Source organism: Cyanistes caeruleus, chromosome 23, assembly GCF_971803275.1.
Source record: "Cyanistes caeruleus chromosome 23, bCyaCae1.hap1.1, whole genome shotgun sequence".
In the NCBI taxonomy this organism is placed as follows: domain Eukaryota; kingdom Metazoa; phylum Chordata; class Aves; order Passeriformes; family Paridae; genus Cyanistes; species Cyanistes caeruleus.
Genome location: NC_141723.1, coordinates 4,801,790 through 4,815,291, shown reverse-complemented (window position 1 = coordinate 4,815,291; position 13,502 = coordinate 4,801,790).

Here is a 13,502-nt window from a genome sequence, read left to right as displayed (position 1 = left end):
AAGGATTGAGTTTTTAGATCTTGGTTTTACTGATGCAAATCCAGAGTAAATCCCAGGATCACTGGGATGGGTTGGAAGGGCCCTTAAAGCCCATCCAGTGCCACCCCACCATGGCAGGGACACCTCCCACTGTCCCACGCTGCTCCCAGCTCCGTCCAGCCTGGCCTTGGGCACTTCCAGGGATCCAGGGGCAGCCCCAGCTGCTCTGGGCACCTGTGCCAGGGCTTCCCACCCTCACAGGGAACAATCCCTTCCTAACATCCAACCCAAACTTCCCCTCTTGCAGTTTGAATCCATTTCCCCTCTTCCACTTCCTGATCCAGAGTCCCTCTCCAGCTTCCCTGGAGCCCCATCAGATAGATCCTGGGAGGTGCTGTGAGCTCTCCACACATCCTTCTCCTCTCCAGCCTGCACATTCCCAACTCTCAGTCTGTCTCCAGCCCCTCTGGACCTGCTGCAACACTTCCACGTCCTCCTTGTGTTGGGGACCTCATACTCCAGGTGCCAATTTGTGCACACACACATTTTCCAGGCAATTTCAGAGCCAAAACACAGCCCAGCCTGGACATCTCCTTATCTTTTCCCCTCCCAGAGGTGGCTCCTGCTGCCTCCAGCATGAGTTCATGTTTGTAGGAGCATCCCCTGGGATTTTTGCTCTGGTTCCTGCACAGGAGGAGTCCCCTGGCGGGTGCTGTCCCAGCACACAGGTCCCTGGCTGTGACTCAGAGCACACACCCACGGGTGGCATCTGCGAGGCCCTTTCATCTCCAGGACTCGGCACAGCTTTTCAAAGGTTCGCAAATTAAATCTGACAACACCTTTGCAAAATAGGTCTGGGCTGGTAACCCCACGTAGCAATTAGGGAAACTGAGGCATGCACTGGGGACCTGGCAAATTTTTCAGCAAAATGAAAGTTTTTTCCACCTGAAATCACTGTGCAGCCTTTTTTGCTTCCTCTTACATCTTTTGCATCCTCTTATTTTTCACCTTTTGCATCCTTTCCTTCTTCATGGTTGTGACCCTCTAAATCCTTGCTCTTTTTTTATGAATACCTCATGATGCTGCTGTTGCTCTTTAGAATTTCATTTCTTTTGTCACTGTACCAGAAAGTTTGGGTGTTTTATCACTCTCACCAAAACATTTCCACTCCGCAGTATCGCTGCACACGATTGGCATTGGAAAGCCAACCTCCCCAGGATGAAAAAGTGAAAGAAACTGGGTCTACTTCAAACCCAATAGAACAGAAACAGTTAAGGCAACCCCGGGGCACTCCTTTAGGCAGGCTCCAGAGCAGGTTTTCAAACAGCAGCGAGTGATGAAGTCATGGGGAATCAGGGACAATTAGCTCAACCAGCCCATGATTCACTGGCCCTGCTTCTCACAACAACTCCGAGCCAAGCAGGGAACCTGCCTGGTAATTGCCTGCTCCGTGCTCTGCCCACTAATCCACCGTGCCCTGCACATCCTGAATATTTCCAGCCCTTTCTCATTTCTTCCACCTTTACCTGAAATAAATCCCCGGCCCAGAAAGCGCGAGGCCGAGGTGCAGCCGGGGTGCTCCTGCTGCGGGAGCGCTGGGAGCTGAAGCCAGCAGCTGTGTGGGGACATTGGGCAATGGCAGGGCAGGAAAGCAGCAGCTCCCAGGGTGACAGCAGAGCTGGCAGAACGAGTTCAGGGCTCCGTGCTGCTCCCACGGGGATCAGATTCAGGCAGCAGCACATCCAGGTGGGTCAGTGGGGCTCTCCTGGAAGAGAGGGCAGCTCTGCAGAGACTCTGGGCTGTGATTTCATGGTTTGGGGCGGAAAGGACCCCAAATCCCCTTAAATCCCATCTCACTCTCATTTTCAGGGACACCTTCCCCTATCCCAGCTTGTTCCAGCCTGGCCTTGAGCACTTCCAGGGATCCAGGGGCAGCCCCAGCTCCTGTGCCAGGGCCTGCCCACCCTCTGAGTAAAGAATCTCTTCCAAACATCAGTTCCAACCCTGCCTCCTTTCAGTGTAAAACCACTGTCCTGTTGTTATCACCCATCTAAAAAGTTCCTCTCCCCAATTTTATAAACCTCCTTAATGCTGGGAAGCCACAGTGAGGTTTCCCTGGAGCTTTCTCTTCCCCATGCAGAGCTGATGTGAGATGGACTCAGTTTGGATGAGATGGACTCAATTTAGACGAGATAGGCTCGATTTATAGGGCATAAATTGAAGCTGAGATGTTTGTGGTGATTTGACCATCAGCTGTGTGTCTTACATTGGGGGATGAAGGGAAGGAAAGATGAACCAGCAGGACTCAGTAATTTGGGGAATGAATTTGGTTCAGTTCTGCTCAAGTCCTGCTCAGGAATTGGCTTCCTACAGCAAGACTTGGACTTTTCGGGTGCTGGGATCATCCAAGGAGCTCCTCCAGGGTACCACACAGGCCAAACACCCTTCCAGGGCTCAAACCAGGCCTGCAGGCTATGAGCAGGACCATGGGGAATGTTAATTATTGGAAGAAGTTGCAGGCAGGACGCGAGAGCCCCGTTGTGTAAGAGCGATACCGGGCGAGGCGCCGGGGGAGTGACAGCACAGAGGATTTGTGCAGCCCTGGGGGACAACCCCTTCCTTCCCAGGCCTTCTGCTGAGTCTGGGCAGGCTGAAGGGCAAAACCACAGCTCAGCATTAAATTAGAGGACAGACAGAGGGGAGGCTGAGTTAAAGGCCAATGTCAGATCAAAAAGGGTGAATTTACTCATTAAAAGCACGGGCTGGGAATTAGGGGAGCACCACAGGAGCAGAGGCCAGGCTTTGGAGCAGCCTTGGACCCCAGAATTTGGGATTGTGCAGCCATCAACATGTTGCACAACTGTGCAGAGGATCCTGCATGCTCACAGGACTTGTTGCACCATGTTCATATTGTTTCTAATTAATTAATTAAAGCTGCGTTTCAAGGCTTCTGCTGGTTGCCTGCTGAGGCCAGGAAGGATCCCCCCACACACACACACTCTTTGATGATTAACTTGGTGTCTGTGTCATTGGTTTTGAGTTTTTGTTTTCTTTCCCACCCTCTTTTCATTGGAGATCGACCCTGTGGAGAGGGGGAGGTTGGGTGGAGTTGGCTGCACCTCTCAGGTGTCTGCTCAGCACCGAAACACCAGCTCCAAATCTGGGACCAGGACGGGACATTCCTCAGCTGGACTGGAAAAGGACCCCTGCAGGTTTCTCGCCATCTGCTTTGGCTTTGTGGGCCTGGGGTGGTTTGTCAGGCTCAGTGACTCTGGAGCTGGCATGTCATGGATGGCTCCCCGTTCCAACTCGGAGATGGAGATTCTGCTCCAGCCTGTTTGAAGTGCCCTGGGATCTTTGGGAACAAAGCAAGCTGCAAGAGAGAGAGGAGCTGATGGGATTTGTGACTCACAGAGCCCAGCCTGGAGAGAACGTGGGGAAACAGCAGGAGAAGGAGCAGCAGAAAAAGGCAGGGAAAGAGGGAAAAGGGCAGCCAGATGTTACCAGAGTCTCCTATGAAATCCTGCAGATTTGGCAATCCCAAGCCAAGCATCCCTGCAGGCCGTGGTCCAGCAAGAGAGCAGAGCCCTGCCCTGGGGACAGAAGCTGTGGCTCTGTCCTGAGCCAGCCAGGGTCACTGCACAGCCTGGCACGGTGGCAGGGACAGAGGGCAGCTGAGGATGAGGAAGGGGCAGTGCCTCCTCCCCTCCCTGTGCTGGTGAGGAGCTGGGGATGTCAGCAAAGTCGTGGATTTTGGGATCAGCTCTGCGGTTTTGGCCAGTGTGTCATTGCTCAGAGCACATGTGGTGTCCCCCAAACGTTCCTTCACCTCTTGGAGAAGGAATCCCTCTTCTCCAGTGGGATCTGACTCCTGAGAAGGCTCAGGGGGACAGGAGGCATCGGCAGGGCTGAGCAATCCCACGGATGTGGGAGAACCCCAGCAGAGAAAATCCCGCTCCCGTGGCTCCTGCCCGGCACAGAAACCTCCACCAGTGGCTTTGGCACTGCTTTGCAGCCTGCTCAGCTCCAGCTGCCCTGCAGGGAGGCTTTGGGTGGGCTTTGGGTTCCTGGAAATCAGGAAAAGGAGGGGAAAATCCTGAGGAGCGAGGCCACCACGCACAGCAGAGGAGAATGAGCTCAGCCCTGGCGTGTGGCTGTGCAGAGGAATTCTCGCTCTGAAAAGCCCCTGGGAAGTGAAACGGGAAAACATGTTGGAACAGGGACACTTATTCACCCTGTGACTGAGCAAGACAAATATCCAGCCCATGTGTGTGCCTGCACGTGTGGCTCCTGATTTACTCCCCTCTGCCTTCCCACTGTAAATACAGAAGGAAAAAACAGGACAGCAAGAGAAATAAAGGACAGGGGCAAAGGGGGAGACAGCAGGAAGAGGGGAAAACACTGGGAAAAGGATTGAAAAAAATCAGAGCAATTCTGGGAGATAAATACAAATATAAATATAAAATCTAGATAAGAGCATGAACCTGGGGCCTGAAGCTGCCTTACTCATGGCAATAAATTCAGGATAACGTGGCAGGAGCCGTGCAGGTGGAGGGTCAGGACCAGACCTCGGGGAGGGTTTTGCATCCATCACTCTTACTCAGCAGCACCAAGCTGCTTTGTCTGGGCTTGCAGTCCTGGGTCAGCATTATCCCTCTGCAGCCCAATCCCACCCTCTGGCTTTAGGGTGGTGGCAGCTGCCTGGGAAACAGCTCTGTGTGTGTGTGTGTGTCATTCCATCCCCTTTTCCAGGAAAAACCAGCAGGATCAGCCAGGCCAGCGAGGCTGCTTTTGTCCAGGCTGCAGCACAGAGCGGGGGTTTTGGTGGCTGGAATTTAGATGGAAATGGGATCAGGTAGTCCTTGACACAGCTGCTCTTCCCAGCTCCCTTATCTGCTCCTGCCAGGGCTGCTCCGTGGTGCAGGCTTGGGAAGGGACCTGTAATTCAGCAGGAGCATGTGGACACCAGCCCTGGCTTGCAGGAATGGGAGTGAGATTTGGAAGCAGAGCTGGATGGAAAATGTCTGATGTTTGCCTTGGAAAGGAGCTGGGGATGGGCTGAGCACGGCAGCTCTGACGTCAGTGGCACTGAGCTCATGGGCCTTCCTCAGCACCTGTTTGTGTCTGCTCCCAGCCCCACCGTGGCATGGCAGGGGCTGCACCTCTCATCCTGCTCCTGCCTCTCTCCAGGGGCTCCATCCTGGACAGTTCCTGCACCCCAAACAGCCTCCACCATCCCATCAACGCTCTGAGGCCTCTTTGCCTTGCTCCTAACCTGCTCTGGGGGCAGAAAAAGCTCTTCCCACCCAGCTAAACAAACCTCTGTTCTCCAGCTCAAGGAACATCCCCAGGAGGATCTGACTTGGAGTCAGGGCAGACAATGAAGTTCTGAGTGGCACAGCAGTGACCACCCACTGCATCCCAGCCTGTCCATCCCATCCTGTCCATCTCCGCCTGTCCATCCCTGTCCATCCCATCTTGTCCATCCCATCCTGTCCATCACATCCTGTCCATCCCTGTCACCCTGTCACCAGGGTGGCCCCTGAGGCTGCAGAGCCCCTGTGCAGCTGCACGGGAGCTTTGGGAAGTGCCCAGAGGGCCCAGGAACTCCTGCATTCCTGCCTCCCCATGGTGCAGAGCCTGCTCCTCCAGCAGCACCCAACCTCCCCGTAGGTGGGATGGTTGTGAAAGAGGGGAAAATCACGGGGGAGATTCCCAGGAACGCCAGGGAGCGGGGAAGGGATGCTGCTTGCTGTGCACGGGCACGGCACACCTGGAGCTGGGGCACGGCAGGGAGCCCGGCCTGCTCTCCTGCCCCGCTTTATTACATTAATTGCATTCGAGTTGGAGGCTCCATCAAGTCCCAGCGCAGCCTGGTGTGGCATCCCAGGGCTGGCTGGCACCCAGGCCGGAGAGCCAAGGCGTGGAGAAGGTTGGGAGAGGAAGCTGCAGCTCCCTCCTGCAGCAGGGAATGGCCTGGCCCCACATTCCAGGGCTCCCCGCGCTCTCGGGGCTCCCTGGGGAGGTGTCCCTGGCAGGGGGACACAGAGGTGCTGGGCAGCGCTGGAAAGGGCTCACATCTCCTCCCCGAGGCTCTGGAGCTCGGATTTTCCTGCCCTCAGTGCTCACATCCTGCCCATGCAGCATCACCAGTGGAGATTTCCCACCCAGGACACTTTTAGTGTTTTATTTCCTAGAGCAGGACCCTCTGAGCATCCACCCAGCTCCCCCAGGCTGGTTGTGCAGCCCTGCTGACCACCCAAATCCCTCCTTCCCTGCCTCTGCCAGGCTCCTCCAGCATTCTCTACCCATCCCAGCTCCCCTTGTCCTGCCCACCCCAGCCTGGGAGCACACGGGAGGTGCTCACCCCTCCTTGCTGACTGTCTGCACCCCTATTCCCACCCCAGGGATCCCCCACCCTGGATCCCGCTGGGGCCACAGGTGCTGAGCCCTTCCACTTCCCCTTTCAGGCGTGGAACAAGGACAGGCATTATCCCTGCGTGGTGGATTTCCCAGGATCTGGGGTTTCTGGGTGAGATGGGGGATGGAGAGGGGACGTGGAGACAGAGATGGAGATGGAGATGGGAGATGAGGATGGAGAGGAGAAATGGAGATGGAGGAAGGGCATGGAGAGGGAAGATGAGGACAGAAAGGGGAGATGGAGATGGAATGGAGGAGGTGGAGAGCAAAAAAAGGACATGGAGAGGAGAGCTGGGGATGGAAAGTGGAGATGGAGAAAGGACATGGAGAGGGGAGCTGAGCATGGAGAGGATGCAGAGGGAGAGGCTGGGGAGCTGTGCCCAGCAGAGGAGGTGCTGTGGGGCAGGACACCCCGCACGGGCTGCCAGCCACTAGGTGTCCTCCGTGGCCCACACACGGGTGTCAGGGGCCCCAAAAACCCGGGCGTGCTGGAAAATCCCTCCAGAACACGGCAGCTCAGTCCCTCTCCACCTTGGGATCGGAGCGGGTGCCGGGAGCTGAGCGGGGCCGGGGGGTGTTATCACAATTCCGTGCTTTTGGTGGGAAGGTGGATGTCTGGACCATCCCTGGGTCCATCCCTGGTGCATTACACTGGTATAATCCTCCTGGTTTTTCCACGCTTTGGGGAAGGGGGAAATGCACTGGCACTGCACTGCGGCCAGCCCTGGGGATGCTGTGCTGGAGCCCGTTCTCCATCCTGCAGGTCCCCGGCAGGGTCAGCGCCCTCGGGATCCCTTCCCAGCAGAAGCAGGGATCCCTGGGGCTGTGGCAATCCCCTTCCCTCTCCTCCTTCCTTCTGGAATGCCCCGCATGCTGGGAAGGGCTGGGAAGGGAATCTGGGAAGGGAACACCCCAGATTCCATCGCGGGGGTGAAATCCTGGAAATCCCTGCGAGAAGAGCCGGGAGTGAGCGGGGCTGTCTGTGCGGGGTGCAGGAGGGTAATTCCTTTCCCCATCCCCTTGAAATAAACCCCGTTATCTTATCAGCACACTCCTCATCCCCTCAGAAGCACCGTGTAAACATCCCGCAGCAAACCTCTCTCCACGACAATTTCCTTGCCAAACAAAGCCACTTCCCGGCTGGAGTGATGCTGGAGAGGGAGGATTCCTGTACCCGCTGCTGTTTGAACAAGCGAGGAGCAAACAGAGCTCCCTTTTCGGGGAGCTCACCGTGCACCTGCTCGGCAGAGTTTCATCACTGGAAGGTGTCTGTGGGAACTGCTCATTAAAATCCTGGCAGCTCATCACGGCTGCTTTGTGCAGCTCCTAACCTGGAATTTGGCTGAGGGAGGGAGATAAGCCGGCAGGAGCTGCCAAGGGAGGGTTTTTTTTACATTCCAGGCTGTCAGGCAGTCGGGTTGATGTCTTATTCCAGAGGATGGCACCTCCAGGGGCACAGCAGGGCTCAGTGGGGAAGGGGCTGCTTGTGCAGAGATCACAGAATCGTGGAGCTGCTGCTGGGCACCAGCCAGAGAGCTGGAGAGGAGGAGGTGACAGAACACTCAGCGTCCTCAGCCCCTGTTCTTTCTTTCTTTTATTCATTCATTCCCTGCCACTGCTTTTGGATTCAGAGCAGTCCCTGGGCTGCTCCACTGCACCCCAGGTAATGCTGGAGACAGGCCAGGACCTGTCAGGGATTTCAAATGCTCTTCTTCAGCGCTTCAGCTCAGCCTCAGGAGGCCCTTCCAGCTCTCCCTGGTGTTTCCTCCTCCTCCTCGGAGTGACCCAGCCCGGCTGGAGCAGAGCCCTTGGCCGCCTTCCTCCCTTATTGAGAGAGAGAAAGGGGAGAAAGGGGAGAAGAACAGAAACTAAATTAGTCTCCCAGCTGGTAGCAGCGATTCCAGGAGCCTGTCCAAGTCCTTCTCCAGCACCAGGCTGTGGTGCAGCCCCTCACCGAGCTCCAGGAGGAGTAAGGGAAGAGTTTAACACAGCAGCTCAAATAGAACATGGGAGAAAATCCCCCTGGGTGTTGTGAATTGATTGCTTTGAGATAATTTCTGCATCACTCCACAAGCCATGGAACACCCCAAAATGAGGTGCTGGTGCACAGGATACTTTGCACTCTTGCCCTGTGTCCACACCAACTCTTGGTATTATTCAGCAGTTGCTGAATGGTGACTGAGAGGAAAATTTAACTACAGTCTTGGGGTTTAACTCTGTTTTTTTGAAGCTGGAGAGATTAGAAGTGAGAGAAAAGGTAAAGCCATGTCCATTCTGTGCTGAATCCTGGTTTCAGCAGCTCCCTAGTTCAGGGAATTGCATTTCCTCTCCATTTGCAGCCTGGCCTGCTCTCCGAGGATGGGTTACACCTCTCTGATGAAGTGCAGGAGCACTCTGAGACCAGATCTGAAATAATTCCGATTCCTCAAAGGGATGTACAGTAAAAGGGGCAATACAGAGCTTTAAAGTGAGAATCCTCCAAGTCCTGACACGCTGGAAAAAGAATCTATAAGGCTTAAGATCAGTGGGGAAAGAAATCTGGGCTGGTCCTGGCATTGTCAGGGGATGTTTTGTGAATTCCCAGGGTCAAACTGGGACATGGAAAGAGAATTCTGCAAAATTATTCACCTGACACAGCCTGAGAAAATGTCTTTTTTGGAAGATTTTCTCTTACTTATCCTGAAAATCAATGACATTGATAACAGCAGGGAATGTATTCTGGCATGGAATAGAGATGAATTTCCTCAGCAGTGTTCACTGAACCAGTGAGGAAAGGCATTGCCCTGTCCTGGGGTTTGATCAGCAATGAGGGCAGCCCGCTAAGAAAGCAACCTCTGATTCAGAGATTAACTGCTGATTCAATGAAAATGAAATGGAAAGGCAAACAAAGCCTGCAAACGAGATCCTCGATTTCAAATAGGCAAATCCTCGTTGGTGGGGAGAAATCCACAGGAATGAAAATTGGACTCGGGAGCTCAGAGAAGCGATTGCAATTTTTCTTTAAAGAAAAAAAACAACAAAACCTTTTTTTCTTCCTTAAAAAAAAAAAAAGAAAAAAAAAAACAAGCAGAGTTCAAAATGTTTGAGAGGACACCTTCCAAAGGAGTTTTCCAGTTCCAGCTGGATGAATAACCACCTCAAAAGGATGCTAAGAGTCATCAGAATGCCTGCAAGGGATGGAGAAACAGGCCAGATCAGCAGGGAGAGCAGAGGTCGGTGTGTGCAGGAATCAGCTGTCAAAGGCCAGGCTGAGTAACCTTGAAACAGGCGCTAAAATAACCGGCCCCGGGTTCTTTGCATATAGAACAAAAAGGGCAACAGGAGGGGAGAATGGATGATGTTTTGCAATCGGAAAGGGGTAGGGATGAGTCTCAGGATTGCCTCAAAAGAGTTTAATCATCAGTGGGAAAAGGGTTGAGTGCGGGGCAAGTGCAGGCAGAGGTCCCGAAGGGAAATCGCCAAGTTCCCGGTAGAGGCAAAACTCAGAGCTCTCTGGGGAGGAGGATTCAGGGAAAAATCTCCTTCCCTCTGGTCCTGAAGAGTGGGGGAATCAGGGCCCCTTCAACAGGGTTTTCAGCAGCTCAGGATATCACAGGGTCAGGGCACCTAATTCAGGATCTGCAACTGAAAAGGGGATGGAGCTGGGAGAAATTATTGCAAATCTATACGGAAATGCTGCTTCGCTCCTCAGCAGGATGTCACAGAATCCTGGAGGGGTTTGGGTTGGAAGGGACCTTCAAATCCATCTCATTCTACACCTGCCACGGGCAGGAACACCTTCCGATATCCCAGGTTGCTCCAACCTGGCCTTGGACACTTCCAGGGATGAGGCAGCCAGAGCTCCTCTGTGCCTGGGCCTCCCCATCCTCACAATCAGAGCAAATTTTTCAGGGGAAAAGAGCCAAGTTTACAGAAAAATGGAAAAACAAATTTAACTGTGGCTGCCTAGGTTGTTTTTCTGACTGGTTGTTTTTGTTTTCTAAAAGAATTCAGCTTGTAGATAGAGCCTTGCTGGGGGAAGGAAAAAGCTCCTTATTTTGAGGAAGACAGCTGTGATATGATTTAACCTGAGATTACTCCAGCAGATCCGAGCCCTGGTTTTGTGTCCTCCTTCCACGTGGCCATGAGTGAGCTGTGACTCCAGCCCTGAGATTACAGAGAGATTCCAGTGTCCTGCTGTTATTCCCAAACCCAGCAGGTCCAGGTCTGCTCTGCTTCCCTGCACAAATCAGCCAGAAAGCCAGACCTGGCCTTCTCCTTCTCCTCACTTTCCTCTCCTCCTGCTCAGGCACGTCCCTGAGGAGGCCAAAAGTCAGGGCTGCTCCAGGAGGGAGCCCCTGAAGTGACACAGGGGGAGAGGAGCCAGCTGGCAAGGGAATGACTCTGGGAGAGGTGGCAGGAAAAGGGGAAAGGAGAGCAAAAAAGTTAAGGACAGAGAAAACTTTTTTGCTTCAATTTGTGAGAAGTCTCCCCGTTGTGCATTAGCAAAAATCTCCTTTTTCCGGCAGCAGCTGCAGCCTCGGAGCTACAGCCTGGAACTGGGGAGGATGAAAGCAAAGGAAGAGGTGGGAGAGGGCCCAAGCCTTGCTCAGGCAGCGGGATGTGGGATGTGGAGCTGCAGCAGTGCCTTGGCTGTCAGCACTTTCTGCTGCTCCCCAGCACTGCCCTGGCAGCACATCTGAGCCTGCACAGCGGGAAGGGGCTGCAGGGAGGCAGGGATAGGGATGGGAAGGAGGGAAAGGGGAGCTGCACTGCCCAGAGGCACCTCAGTGTCCAGCAGTGGCCAGAGACTGCCCAGGACTCCCTCAGGGTCAGTCTTTGCCAGCCAGGACTTTCTGCTCCAGATAAAAGCTCCTCTCAGTGCCCCTGGCTGGCAGGCAGCAGCTCCACTCCAGCACCAATTCTCCTCCTGGCACTGCAGGAGCAGATGGGAAGATCTCCTAGCTCAGTTGGAAGAGCCTGTCCTGACTCTGGGGTTTTTGTTCCTTCTTTTATTTAAAACCACAGTTCACGTCTCCAGCGCTAAGCTGTGCTGCTCGTAACCCCCGGATCCTGCAAGGAGCAGGTCTGCTCCTGCTCCGGCTCAGGGGAGGTGTTCAAAGTGCTCCTGCAGGGCAGGGGAGGGGGTTGGCAGCTGCTTGCTTCACCATCCCTTTCAGAGCTGTTTTCTGCACTCTCTCCTGTCCACCCCGGACCTCCCTGCACCCCTCCTCAGACTCCGGGGGTTCTGTGCCTTCCCTCCGGGTGCTCCCTATGGACCTTCCCACCCTCCAGCACTGCCAGATCAGCCCAGGGCAGTGCCAGCCATCCTCGGAGGGGCTGGGAACCTCCTCCCCAGCTCAGAGACAAAGCAGTCCCCGAACAGCACAGCAGAACACAACCTTTCCCAAGGCGCCTGCCCGGCCAGGATTAATCATTACACCAAAATGCAACATTTCCACGAAACCCCGGGTGGCTGCAGTGCCAGGGGAGGGCTGTGTTCCCTTTCTCTGTGCTGCCCTTCCCTGTCCTGCCCCATGGCAGCATTGCAGGGCTGTGCTGGGAGCTTTCCCTGGCATCCTGTGCTGCTGGGGAGGTTCTGCTCCGAGGGAACAGCTCGGGGCTCCTCGCAGCTCGTGTTTGGAGCAGGGGCCCCTCTCCTTTCCCCCTTTTACGAGGAGCTGGCCCCTTTCAACTGACAGCAGGGCTTTCCTGCCAGGCTTGTTAGCTTTAGCTGGAACAATTTCCTTTGAACTCGGCTTGAATTAACATCTCCATGGCAATGGGATCAGGGCTTTGTCTCTTCGCAACCTGCCCTTCACCCTGGGCACGGGAGGTGGGCAGGGATGGGCAGGGCACCCTGGCCAGCAGCACCAGCCCCTGCTGGGGGAGAGCACAGGGCAAGGCAGGGGTGGTTCTGGGCCTGGAGCTTCTCCAGGGGGAGCAGAGGAGGCAGGGGGAGCTCTGCTCGGCTCAGAGGAGCTGCAGTGCTGGATGTGCGCTGGGCTGGAAGCGAAGCGCGTTTCCCTCTCCCATGAAGAATGCCAGACAGTTTTCCTGGGGCTGGGTTTCTCTGGTGCACTGGAAGGAAAGCTGCTGCTCTATCCAAACTCAGCTTTGCCCCTTCTTTCCCCTCATCTCTCCCACAGCCATCCCCATCCCTGCTCCTTCACCTCTGGGGCTTGGGAATGTGCTGCTTCCCAGGGAGATTCTCCCTTGCTCCTGGGGAACATCTGCCTGTTTGCTGCTCAGATTCTCCTCCTTGCTCCCCCTCTAGCTCCCCCAGAAGGAAGATCCCCTTCTTTGGACTTGACCTTTCCAGTTCTGCTGCCTGTGCATCACCCCCAGCCCCGTCCAGCCTGGCCACCACATAAAGAGCCACTTTATTCCCTCCCTGTCCCACTCCTGCTCCAGCCCTGGCCCACGTGGCTGTTTGGCAGGAGTGGGCTCTCCTCAACAATATGGGTTTCTTTCCTCTTGTGCAGTGAGAGGCTGCTTTTGCAGCCAACTCTGTAGGTGGGGGAAAAAAAAAAAAAGAAAAAAAAAAGAGGCCTTTTTCTTGGAATGTCGGGTAAATTCTTTGGGAGCTGCCTGGGGGAATCGCAGCTCGGCTTCTTCTTTTTGGAGGTGATGTAAACAGCGCAGGGCTGCTCCTCTTCATCCTCTTCTCTGCTCCTAAACACCCTGTGCCCTTCCTGCTCCCCACTGCCAGCATCCTGGGAGCGCTCTGTTCCATGGGCAGAGTTTTGCTGGGGGTTACACTGAGGTCAAGCTGTGATCCCCCAAAACATTTGGGGAGCAGGACATGCTGGGGTCAGTGTGAGTCCAGCAAGGGCCACAGGGAAAGGAGAGCAGGGACAGCACCACGAGGCTCAGAGCTCTGAGTGCAAGGCAGTTTTGCTGCTTTGATTTCCTTTTCCACCTCTTTCTTCCCCCTGGGCGCTTTCCCTCCCTCCTCCAAGGCACAGCTGGATCACAGCAGGCACTTTTCATTCCCTGTTAATGAAAAACTCCTGCACTTTGTCCCTTGAAACAGAGCCACGTTCTCCACGTGGTGCTGGGGAAGGGCTCTGGCTCTGGCTGAGGTTAGGGGAGAGGAGAAGGGATGGAGTGGCTCCCGTCCT